The sequence below is a fragment of the Condylura cristata genome, unplaced genomic scaffold (assembly GCF_000260355.1).
Source record: "Condylura cristata isolate star-nosed mole 26May11 unplaced genomic scaffold, ConCri1.0 scaffold00006, whole genome shotgun sequence".
Taxonomy (NCBI): Eukaryota; Metazoa; Chordata; class Mammalia; order Eulipotyphla; family Talpidae; genus Condylura; species Condylura cristata.
In genome coordinates this window covers 7878893-7889533 of record NW_004567107.1, presented here as the reverse complement: position 1 = coordinate 7889533, position 10641 = coordinate 7878893, and the positions used below count along the sequence as shown (strand labels likewise).

The window sequence follows — 10641 nt, the reverse complement described above, 5'->3', positions numbered from 1 at the left end:
CCAGTTCTATATGAGTAAATATCTTTAAACAAACAAACAAACAAAAAACAAAGATGTAAAGAGGCAACACATATAAACTGCTTAGAGTACCTCAAACACCATAATAAGCACTCCATAAAACTCCATAAGCAGAGATCAGAATAGATGAAATACTACACTCAACAAATGGAGAAATCAGAATATTCAAAATGTGATATTTTCATGGCTGACATTTTAGCTGACTGATACCCAAGAAATAACTATTGAAAAACTTTAAGAACAACAACGATAGTCACAGCCATGAGTACTTCCTCATGCTCAGCACTTTGTTTTAATCTTTACAACAATCCAACAAAGAAACAACCAAGAGCAAGTGTATTACAAAGTGCTTTAGAAAGCATTAAAATATTTCTAGAAAGTCTTGAATGGACTATAGACACCTTTAAGAAACTATTATTTGTCAAGTTTTGGTATTCTAGCAAAAAAAATATATCTACAATTACCTATGAAGGCTATAAAAATATTTCCTTTTCTAACTTTAAATCTGTGTGAAGCCAAATTTTCTTCTGTACATATATCAACCAGAAAACTGTATCACAAAAGTAGCTGTCAGAACATATAGCTGTCTTATAGTTAAGCAACACACTTCAGAGATGTAAAGCAACACTTGTCCCACTAAAATATTGTGTATAGAAAGTAGCTAGTTTTCTAAAACGTGATCTATAAATCTATATCATCTGTGGCAAGTGAAGAGAAATAGGCAGACAACTGGTCAAAGGCTAAAAAGATGCAGTCATGGAGGGTGACTATGTATAGCACGATGACTATAGATGATACCATGGTAATGGATACTGGAAATCTGCTAAGAGAGATTTCAAGTGCTCTCACCCCATACACACCACAAAAGGTAACTATATGGAGAAATGGGTGTTAATTAGGTTTACTATTAATACTAATAATCATTCCACAAGTATATGAATATCAAAACATCACATTGTATACCTAAACTGACAATTTTTTTAGAAAGCCACCAAACAACATTTGAGAAGAAAGAATAATGAAAATAGCCCAGAAATATTTCTGCAAGAAATATCTTAACAAAAGGGATTGGAGCTTCTATACAACAGGAATTAATCCACTGCATTTTTAAAATCTGATTCTATATTATTTTAATTTGTATACATTTCTTTTATTTCAAATATTTAAAAACCTAAAATCTTAAAATATTTTATAAATGTGTATAATTTGTGTTTATAATGGTTATTTTTTTTTTTTCAAAGATCTAATTACTTATTCGTACAGAACTGGGGTACAGGCCAGAGATGCGGAGGGTGAGAGGATTCACCAGAGACAGAGTGGGGAGCAGAACAGGCAGATCGACGAAGCACACTGCTGAGGGGAGCAGCGGGCGGTCAGGAGAGGTCTGACTCGCCGTGTGGTCGCCTCCGGGGCAGGCGGGAATCGAACTCATGCGGAAGTGGCTTTAGCTTCTTAGGGCTGTGCTTTAACCCGCTGCGCCACCAGGGAGGGCCTATAATGGTTATTTTTAACGAATATTTAAATCAGATGTATTTACTAATAATGTAAATATTAGTAGATATAAATCGTAAAAGATTTTGGACGTCTTTAATGATTTTTAAGACTGTAAAGGAGTCCCTACTTTCAAAGTTTTGAGAACTGCTAGCCTGACTAAATCTAAGCTGTTACAGGTGTGTCCCCCACACTAGATGCTCTGCGTATTTTACTTGGGAAATGCAGACTTCCCAAAAAAAGAACCACATCAACACTGAACAGCTTAAAGCAGTAATCACTAAACTTTTAACATTTCTGTACTCATTTTACAGTAAGCAGTCCTCCTCTAGTGAGCAACTACTTAGATTTTCAGAGAAAGGGTTTGGCAAAAACATCAACCATTCTCATTGATTCCTATTTCATCAAGATGATCACTCAGCCATATGACCTGTTTAATCAACAAAAACTGTACAAACATAACAACACTTATTGAGCCCATAGTAATGCCACGCACTGTGCTTTACTTAACATCTCATAATCCTCACAATACTGCAAATATCACAGAGCAACAGAGATTCAGATCTACTTGCCAAAGGTCACACATTTAGTAAGCTGTGAAATCAGGATGATAAAATGAGGCCCACATGATTCCAAAGTTCAGTGTTCCCTCCACTCTACCAGGCAACCTTCAGAGTATTAGGCCAGAAATCTGACCTGTGGCTTATGCTCCGTATTCTTGAGCAAATCACAACTTCTCTGAACCAGTTTTCTCATCTACAAAAGCTCCAAAGTCTTTCCCATATTCTTGGGTTATAATTCATCACAATTTCTACAGTTTTATAAGTAAAGTATTTCACAGGCTTTTCTAAACAGAACAAGAAAAGCAATACAAGTAATGGGAAAGTGATAAGTAAAATTAATAGACTGGGATATAGCTTTTGATGCTGTAAGATTAACCACTACCATAAAATACACTATAAGCACTGAGCAGGCATTGTATACTCCTTTCATCCTAGACAACCGAACCTTCCTTCTTTGACATAAACTTGAGCCTTCAGTCAGCAAACACCTTTTAACAATGGTAAGAATCTGTTGGCGGGCCTCCCTGGTGGCTCAGCCGGTTAAATCACAGCACTAAGAAGTTTAAGCCTCTTCCACATGAGTTTGATCCAGGCCTCAGAGGTGACCCACATGGCGCAGCAGACCTCTCCTGACCCACCCGCTGCTCCCCTCAGCAGTTTACTTCATCGATCTGCCTGTTCTGCTCCCCACTGTCTCTGGTGAATCCTCTCACTCTCCGTATCTCTGGCCTGTACCCCAGTTCTATATGAATAAATAAATAAATGTTTAAAAAAAAAAGGAAAAGGAAATATTATTTAAAAAAAACAAAACAAAACAAAAAACTTGTTAGCAAGCAACACAGGAACACCTAACTGAAGGATTGCTATGGGGACCAAATGCCTCATCATTAGCTTGTATAGAAAGTGCCACCTACTTTGAGGTAAATTATACAACAGCCAATAGAGCTATACGCCAAATACTTCTGAGAAAAGGGCAAACTGCAGGAAATAGTGAAAAATGACACACACAAAAATTCAGGAAGAAAGATATTGATTGCAGGATGGTATACAAGAAGATGTGGTTTTACTGTACTTGCATTAAATTGCTATTTGTCAAGACTAGTAAAATTTAGACTTGTTTCTGTAACAGCTACAATTTGAACACGATGTCCTATGTGCCAGACATTGTGCTGAGTCCTTTGGCGACAATGCCCGATACTCCTACCCCGCAGAGCTATGATACTCATTTTAAGAAGTGAAAGAAAGTTGGGGGGCAGAGAAAGGATTTGAGAACAAAGCTGACCAACTCCAAAGCCTGTAGTCTTTGTGAAACATTTGTGCTAGTTGCAGAAAGAATGGAACTGCATCCCTAGATCAAAACAGAAATAAGTGTAATATTTGAGTCAAGTTACAAAGGCAATTTAAAATTTTTAACTAAAAGTTCTTAAAAGCTTGAAATCCATTAATGGAAGTGCCTACTATTTAGATATTAGCAAAAGTCACAAGGTCATAATCAAAATCTATACTTCTTTGGACAACTATCAATACACTTAAACTCAGCACATTTAAGGTGGTTGCTATTGCTATAGCTTATATTATTATGCTCACTATAGTAATACAATAATATGAACTAAAACAAAAAAACTTCTGGAAAGTAGCTATCCTCTTAACCTAAAACCTGGCAGAATGAGGTAAATTATCCCAGTGCCTGTAACACAGGAAAACTGGTCTGAAAAAGTTCTTTCAAATGTTCAAAATATTTTTTTAATATTTATTTATGCATACCAAACTGGAGTACAGGCGAGAGGTGTGGGAGGTAAAAGGATTCACTGGAGACAAAGAGGGGAACAGAACTGGAAGAGGGACTAAAATACACTGCTGAGGAGAGCAGCAGGTGAGACAGATGTCTGCCCTGCCATGTGGGTCATGGCCTTGGTCAAACTTGTGCTAAAGTGGCTGTGGTTAGCTTTGTGGTGTTATGCTTTACCCATTGTGCCACCAGGGAGGGCCCATAAATGGGGCCAAATTCTAATTACAAAATTCTTCAGTACAAAATTTGAGTTATTTCTCATTGAAATTGAGTCACCACTTTAAAAAAGTACCTAGATGTGAAATTGATCAAGTTCCAAAGCTATCAAGATAGTCACTATTCCAGCAAATCATTTTATGAATTTAAAGTCAAATCAAATAATGATTCCCTAAAAATAAGTGGGAAGAAAATTTCTAAGTATATCTCAAAAAGCTACATTGCAATTTCTTGTAATTGTTGATGACAATGTCCATTCAAGAGTTCCAAAGGTTATTTCCTATTTTGCTTTTCCCCTATGGACTATAAGCCAAACAGGACAAAGCAGGTTGTACTACCCAGAAAGTACAGGATCAGTAAACCCAAATCTCCTTCCCTTACACACTGTCCTACACAAATATTATTGTGTTCCCCTATACAATTTGTTGCTTTTTACCTCTAGAGATAGTGAGAATATCCAACTTTTGCTACCAAATAGACGTGGATTTGAATCCCAGAGCTGCCACTGATCAATGAAGCCTTGGTTTTCTTATTTGAAGAAAGGCTCCTGTGAAGCTTAGCAACAATATGCACAGCATGTCTGCTACTAGTATTATTAGTCATTATGTGCTCACACTTTTTTTATTGTTGCATTATTTGTAAATGTAACATTTCTCTACTAAGTAACATTAAGAGGATTCTCTGTAACTGACAAATCAGAGCTAGTCAATGGGATAAAGGATGACCTCTAATAAAAATCTATCATAGCCAACTTTGCCAGAGTACAGATTTTTATTTTAACTGCTTAAATTTTCCAAACTGCTTAACGAGTAAGTGATTTAACTTCTGAAGTGATAGAAATGTTTTGTATTAGGTAGGGTGGTGGCTGCTCAGCATTGTAAATGTACACAATGCCAATAAATTGTTCACTTCTATTTATTTTTTATATTTAAAGGACAGGTTTATTAGAGAAACGGACACAGGTGTAAAAGACACTTGCATAAACACAAGCGGGCAGGAAGAGCTGCCCCAAAAGGGGCAGGTTTGCTGAGAGGACTGCATGGTCACAGGCAGGCAGGCAGCCTTAAGAAGAGCAGCCTCGCTCAGGGAGGTCACTGAAGACAAATCCTGGCTTAGTGCAGGTCACAGGCAGGCAGGAGGCTGCTGCCCTGCAAAGGGAGAGGGTTGGTGATAAGAACAACCTGCATAGTCACAGGCTGGCAGAAGCACTGCTGAACTGTTCACTTTGAAATGGTTATTCTAAAACATATATTAATTTTCAGAGAAAATAAGGGGGAAATGCACTAAGTGTTCCTATGAGTTTTATTATGTGGCATAGTTGTGACAAACCAGTTAACTCATTTTATTCCAGGCTTCTTGGTGCACATTTCTAAGCAGACTAACATGACAGAAAGAGACCAAGCCTGATGTAATTAAACCCACCTCTTATCACAAGTTGGGTGTATGACTTTGGACAAGTCCATCTCTCTGGATATATCAGTAACTTTTTTAAATGCACCTTTTATATTAAAGAACAAGCAGGACTAAAATAATCTCACAAATTGCTCATAAGATTTTATAATTTACATTCTTAATATGTCAATTATATGAGATAAAATTACCTAAACAGTTAACTACAATAAATGTTATATCTGACAAAAGCCACCAGTGAGCTGAAAAATGTTATCCTAAACAGGGAGATTTACTGGGGAGTTGGAGGCTCTAATGACTGCCAAATCACATTCGATGATTTTATAAGGAGCAGACTTAATTCAGAGATGACTAATGTAAAAGCTCAAGGTCAGCCTTCTAAACAAAGCTGGCAAACTGAAAGTTTTTAATAAACCCAATGATATCTTTATTTTGAACTAATAAAAAAGGCATCTGGTATAGAAATATAGACGTGCATCATAAGATTACCCATAATGTAAATCAAATACATTAATCCACATTATTCTGCAAATAATTATTTTTTCATATAAATAACCTTTAGGCTAAAAGCTTCTCCTGATACGGGCTCTACAAGGAACATAAGTATTTTATTTTTTAAAGATTTATTTATTTCTGTATATAAGAACCGGAGTACAGACTAGAAATGCAGGAGGTAAGAGGACTCACCAGAGACAGAGTGGGGAGTGGAACAGGCAGATGTACTGAAATACACTAAGGGGAGCAGTGGAAAGACAGGAGAGGTCTGTCACGCCATGTGGGTCACCTCCCTGGCCAGGGATCAAACTTACACTGATGCGGCTTTGGCTAGCTTTGCAGTGCTTCACTTGAATCCATTGTGCCACCAGGAAGGGTCCCAGGAACATAGATTTAAAAGAACCTTTTTTTTTTTTTTTAATTTTCTTGAATTGCGTGAAATAGAAGTTAAACCCTCTGATATCCTTGGATATTTTGTTAGCCCCTGGTTGTTAAAGAAAGGTTTTGGCAACTAACATCTTAATTACCATTAATTAGAGTAGCAATTTGTTTTCTCCAATGTGCCTCTAATTCTTACAGGGAAAAATAGGGTATGAAAACCATGCAAACCTTTTAACTCAAAGAGATCAAGATGACCAGTGGAGAACTCTCATCTGTTATTTTCAAAGGGGTAAGAAGATGCTGCTTCACTATCAATAACCAGTGAAGCAGCAATAAAGGAAAGGTTAAGGATAACATTTGAATTTACCAAACTGCTGAGAATACATGAAGTGTTTTACAAACTATAACAACTTAATTAGTAAATTTAGTAACAAGTAGAGTCACTTACAAATAAAAATTTTGAATGCCTTATCAGAAGTTTTCCAAATCAATTCTTTAGATCCAAACCTCAGCAGTAGATGCAACAATTAAGTCTTCTCTTTTTGGCAGTTATACCTTAAAACAAAGACATCAGGAAATGCTGAACACTTTTTCTTTAAGGTTTATTTATTTATTCATACAGAACTGGGGTACAGGCCAGAGATGCAGAGGGTGAGAGGATTCACCAGAGACAGAGCGGGGAGCAGAACAGGCAGATCGACGAAGTACACTGCTGAGGGGAGCAGCGGGCGGGTCAGGAGAGGTCTTCCACGCCATGTGGATCTCCTCCGGGACAGGCGGGAATCAAACTCATGCGGAAGTGGTGTAAGGTTCTTAGTGCTGTGCTTTAACCCGCTGTGCCACCAGAGAGGGCCCAATGCTGAACACTTTTAAACAAAAATTCCTGACACTCTCTTTATCAGAACAATCATCCCTTGGATATCACCAGTACACTTTCAAGCTCAACAGCCAAACTAAACTAACCTTGTCTCTTAATCCCATTTCTCATGGGTCGCCTACCCAAGAGCACCCAGCCCAGCTGGCAGGTTCAACTAGACTTGTTGCTAAGCCCTCACATCCTGCTTCTTTCCAAGGCATCTTTCCTATACCCACTTCCACTACCTTTATCATATTTTCCCTCAAACTATACAATAGTATCTTAATCAGTATATGAACTTAAGCCTCTTTTTTCCACATAAAGTTGTCAAATTTATAAAGGCCATCCTGATAATATCACTCCTCCATTCTTGCTCTAAAACCTTCCATGGAAGTCTCACTGTTGGCAGGAATAAATCTTATTCCTGATTCTTGCATTCAAGGGTTTCCATCAGTGGCTCCAACATTCCTTCCCACACTTAGGTTCTATTAATTCCATTCATAATCCCTGAGACACTTGTTCTTTCCTATAGAAATTCTGAGCATTCTTATTTTGCTTGTACAATTCCCTTCATATGGAATTCGTTTCCCCATTTTTTCACAATCCTACTTCTTTTCTGTGGCTCAGCACAAATAGCACATACCACATCATCTCTGAAGTCTCATTTCACTCAGCTAAAAATAATTTCTTGCTCTTCTAAAGCTCTGAACCATTTTTCTCTCTGGAGGACATACCTTTCTTCTCCTTGAAATATACAGCAGATTATCTAATAGACTACTGAATTTTTAAGTCAGGGTTCTATGTATATTTTATCTTTGTATCCCCCACTGCAACTAGCACAGTGCGTAATAAGGATTCAAATTATGACAGATAAAATTCACACAACTCATTGAAACAGTCTTAAGAAAGGATATTCATGGAGAATAAAAACAAATACATCACAGATTTTCCTTTGGGTATTCCAAAGGAAAACCCAAATTCCAACTAAAACATAGTTAGTAAAAGAACATTCACCAAAACCTGAAGTGCTTACTCAGTACTAGGCACTCTTCTATGTGCTCAGAATCTACAGAAAACAAAATGAATGAAAGTCCTTACCTTCATTCTAGGGCAGAAGGCAATAAACAAGATAAATAAACAACATACGGGTTAAATTATCTCAGTGGTATGGAGAAAGGGACTAGGAAGTGAAGGTGGCAGGGCCAGAATGGAGACGCTGCTGTTTTAATAGGGTAGACCTCACTGAGAAGAAGAACAAAAACCTCAAAAAAATGGATCCAAAAATTTATCTGAGAACAGAATGGTAGGAAGGGTGAACAGCAAGTGCAAAGGAGTTGACACAAGAATATGCCTGACAAGTTAAAGGAATAGCAAGATGGAACAGAATGTGCAAAAAGAAAATGAGGTCAGAGAAGGAAGGAAGGAATCCAATCACTTAATAGAGCACGGCTTTTTATTCTGAGCCAGGTGGGAAATCTCTGGAGGGGCCTGACCAGGAGACAAAATGTGCCTTACCTTTTTGAAAAGGGTTATTTTTGCTATAGAATGAAGAACAGACCATAAATGGATGAGAGGGGGGAAAAAATACAATTCAGAAGAGTTACTGTAGATTTAAATAGTAAAGGTAATGAAAATGATCAGAGCCTGGATATATTCTGAAGACAGAACTGGCAAATTTATCTGATGAATTAGATGTCGTGTGTTTGAGAAAAAAAGTCAAAGATGTCTTCAAATTCTGGTCTCACAGAAAGATGGAGGAAGTTGCTATTTACACAGATACGGAAGGTTACAGGAGTAGCAGAGGAAAAGGTAAAGATCAGGAGTCTGAACTGGGTCAAATTCTGTTTAAAATACTCAAAATATGTAAGTGGAGGTGTCAAATAGGCAGAAGGACATGCAAAAGTCTACAGTTTGGAAGGTAAATACGGGGAGTCATCAAAACATATGTGTTATTAAAAGCCATGAAATTGGATGAGATCAAGAGGATGAAAATAAAAAACAGAGATCCTATGGGATGTTAGAGAGATAGAAGTAATGAGGACAAGCCAACAAAGGAAAATGAAGTTAAGGAGGCAGGAAGGAGGGAAACCAGCAGAATGTGTCCTAGAAACCAGAGCAGTGTTTCAAGGAGGCATCCACTGTACCAAATGCTGCTCATTGGTCAAGTAAGAATTAAACTTGGTTGTTTGTAGAAGAGCAATTTCAATAGCATGATGGTGCTGAAAAGTCTAGTAGGTTCAAGAGAGAACAGGAGGGAAAGAGAATAATTCTTTCAAGAAGTCAAACTGAGTAGCATCTACAAGAGAAACTGACCCAAAAAGGGTGGTTTGAAAACAAAATAGATTAGGCCCTCCCTGGTAGGCTAACGGGTTAGGATGCAGCAGGGCAAGCTAGCCACAGCCACTTCAGTTCAATCCAGGCCCTGGAGCTGATCCATTTGGTATGGCAGACCTCTCCTGTCTCACTGCTGCTCCCCCTCAGCAGTGTATTTCAGTGCATCTGCCTGATCTGCTCCCCACTCTGTCTCTGGTAAAGCCTCTCATCCCTTGTACCTCTGGCCTGTACCCCAGTTCTGTATGCATAAATAAATCTTAAAAAAAAATAAACACTATGTACATGTTACTGTAAAAAGCCTGTAGACTGATAAATAATATTATAGGAAAACAGGGGAGAGGAAGAGCTTTAGCAGGAGAGAGAAGGGTATGATTTCTATTTACAAAATTTCACTAAGAGTCAAATGGTCCAATCAAGAGGAATTTCACTAGTCTAGCAGTCATTCATTTTAGAGCAGTTACTCTTTGTGCTACTCAAGAAGGAAGAAGGGGGACAACCCATAACTCTAATTCACATACCAGAGGAAGCTCTGAAAAGATGCCTGGCCATTTAGACAGAAGCTTCTTGGAAGGTATTTTAGATGTTATTTCATTTAAAAGCAAAATAACTTTGTGAGGCATTATCTTTATGTTACAGATAAGGAACCAGAAGCTCAGGAAAAACTGCAATTTGATTACTGTAAAGAACTGCTAAGTGGTAGAGGTACATTTCAAACTCAGTTCCTTTTGAATATTAGATAATGAATTATCATTAATTTAAGGAGTTAAAGTAATTTTTTTAAGCGCTTATCTGTTAGACACCCACTCTGAAGTATTTACAGAAGTCTAAAATTTGCTGTAAATACCCAGCAAATACGACAACAAAAAGTAATCATGAAGCCTCCCTGGTTTCACAGCACATGAAGCTGTCCGCAGCTTCAGTTCAATCCTCAGCCAGGTTGCTGACCCACACGGCAGAGCAGACCTCTCTGAATCACCCACCCACCGCTCCCCTCAGCAGATCCACCTATTCTGCTCCCAGCTCACTCACTCTCGCTCGCGCTCTTTCTCTCATACACAAACTCTCCCTCCCTCCCTCCCTCCCTCCCT

At 38.0% G+C, this 10641-nt stretch overlaps 1 protein-coding gene across 3 annotated transcripts in view; it reads right to left on the bottom strand.

Moving 5' to 3' along the window:
* The window catches only part of STRBP (spermatid perinuclear RNA binding protein), a 174218-nt gene that overhangs the window by 104252 nt on the left and 59325 nt on the right, over positions 1-10641 (bottom strand). The window lies entirely within an intron of this gene.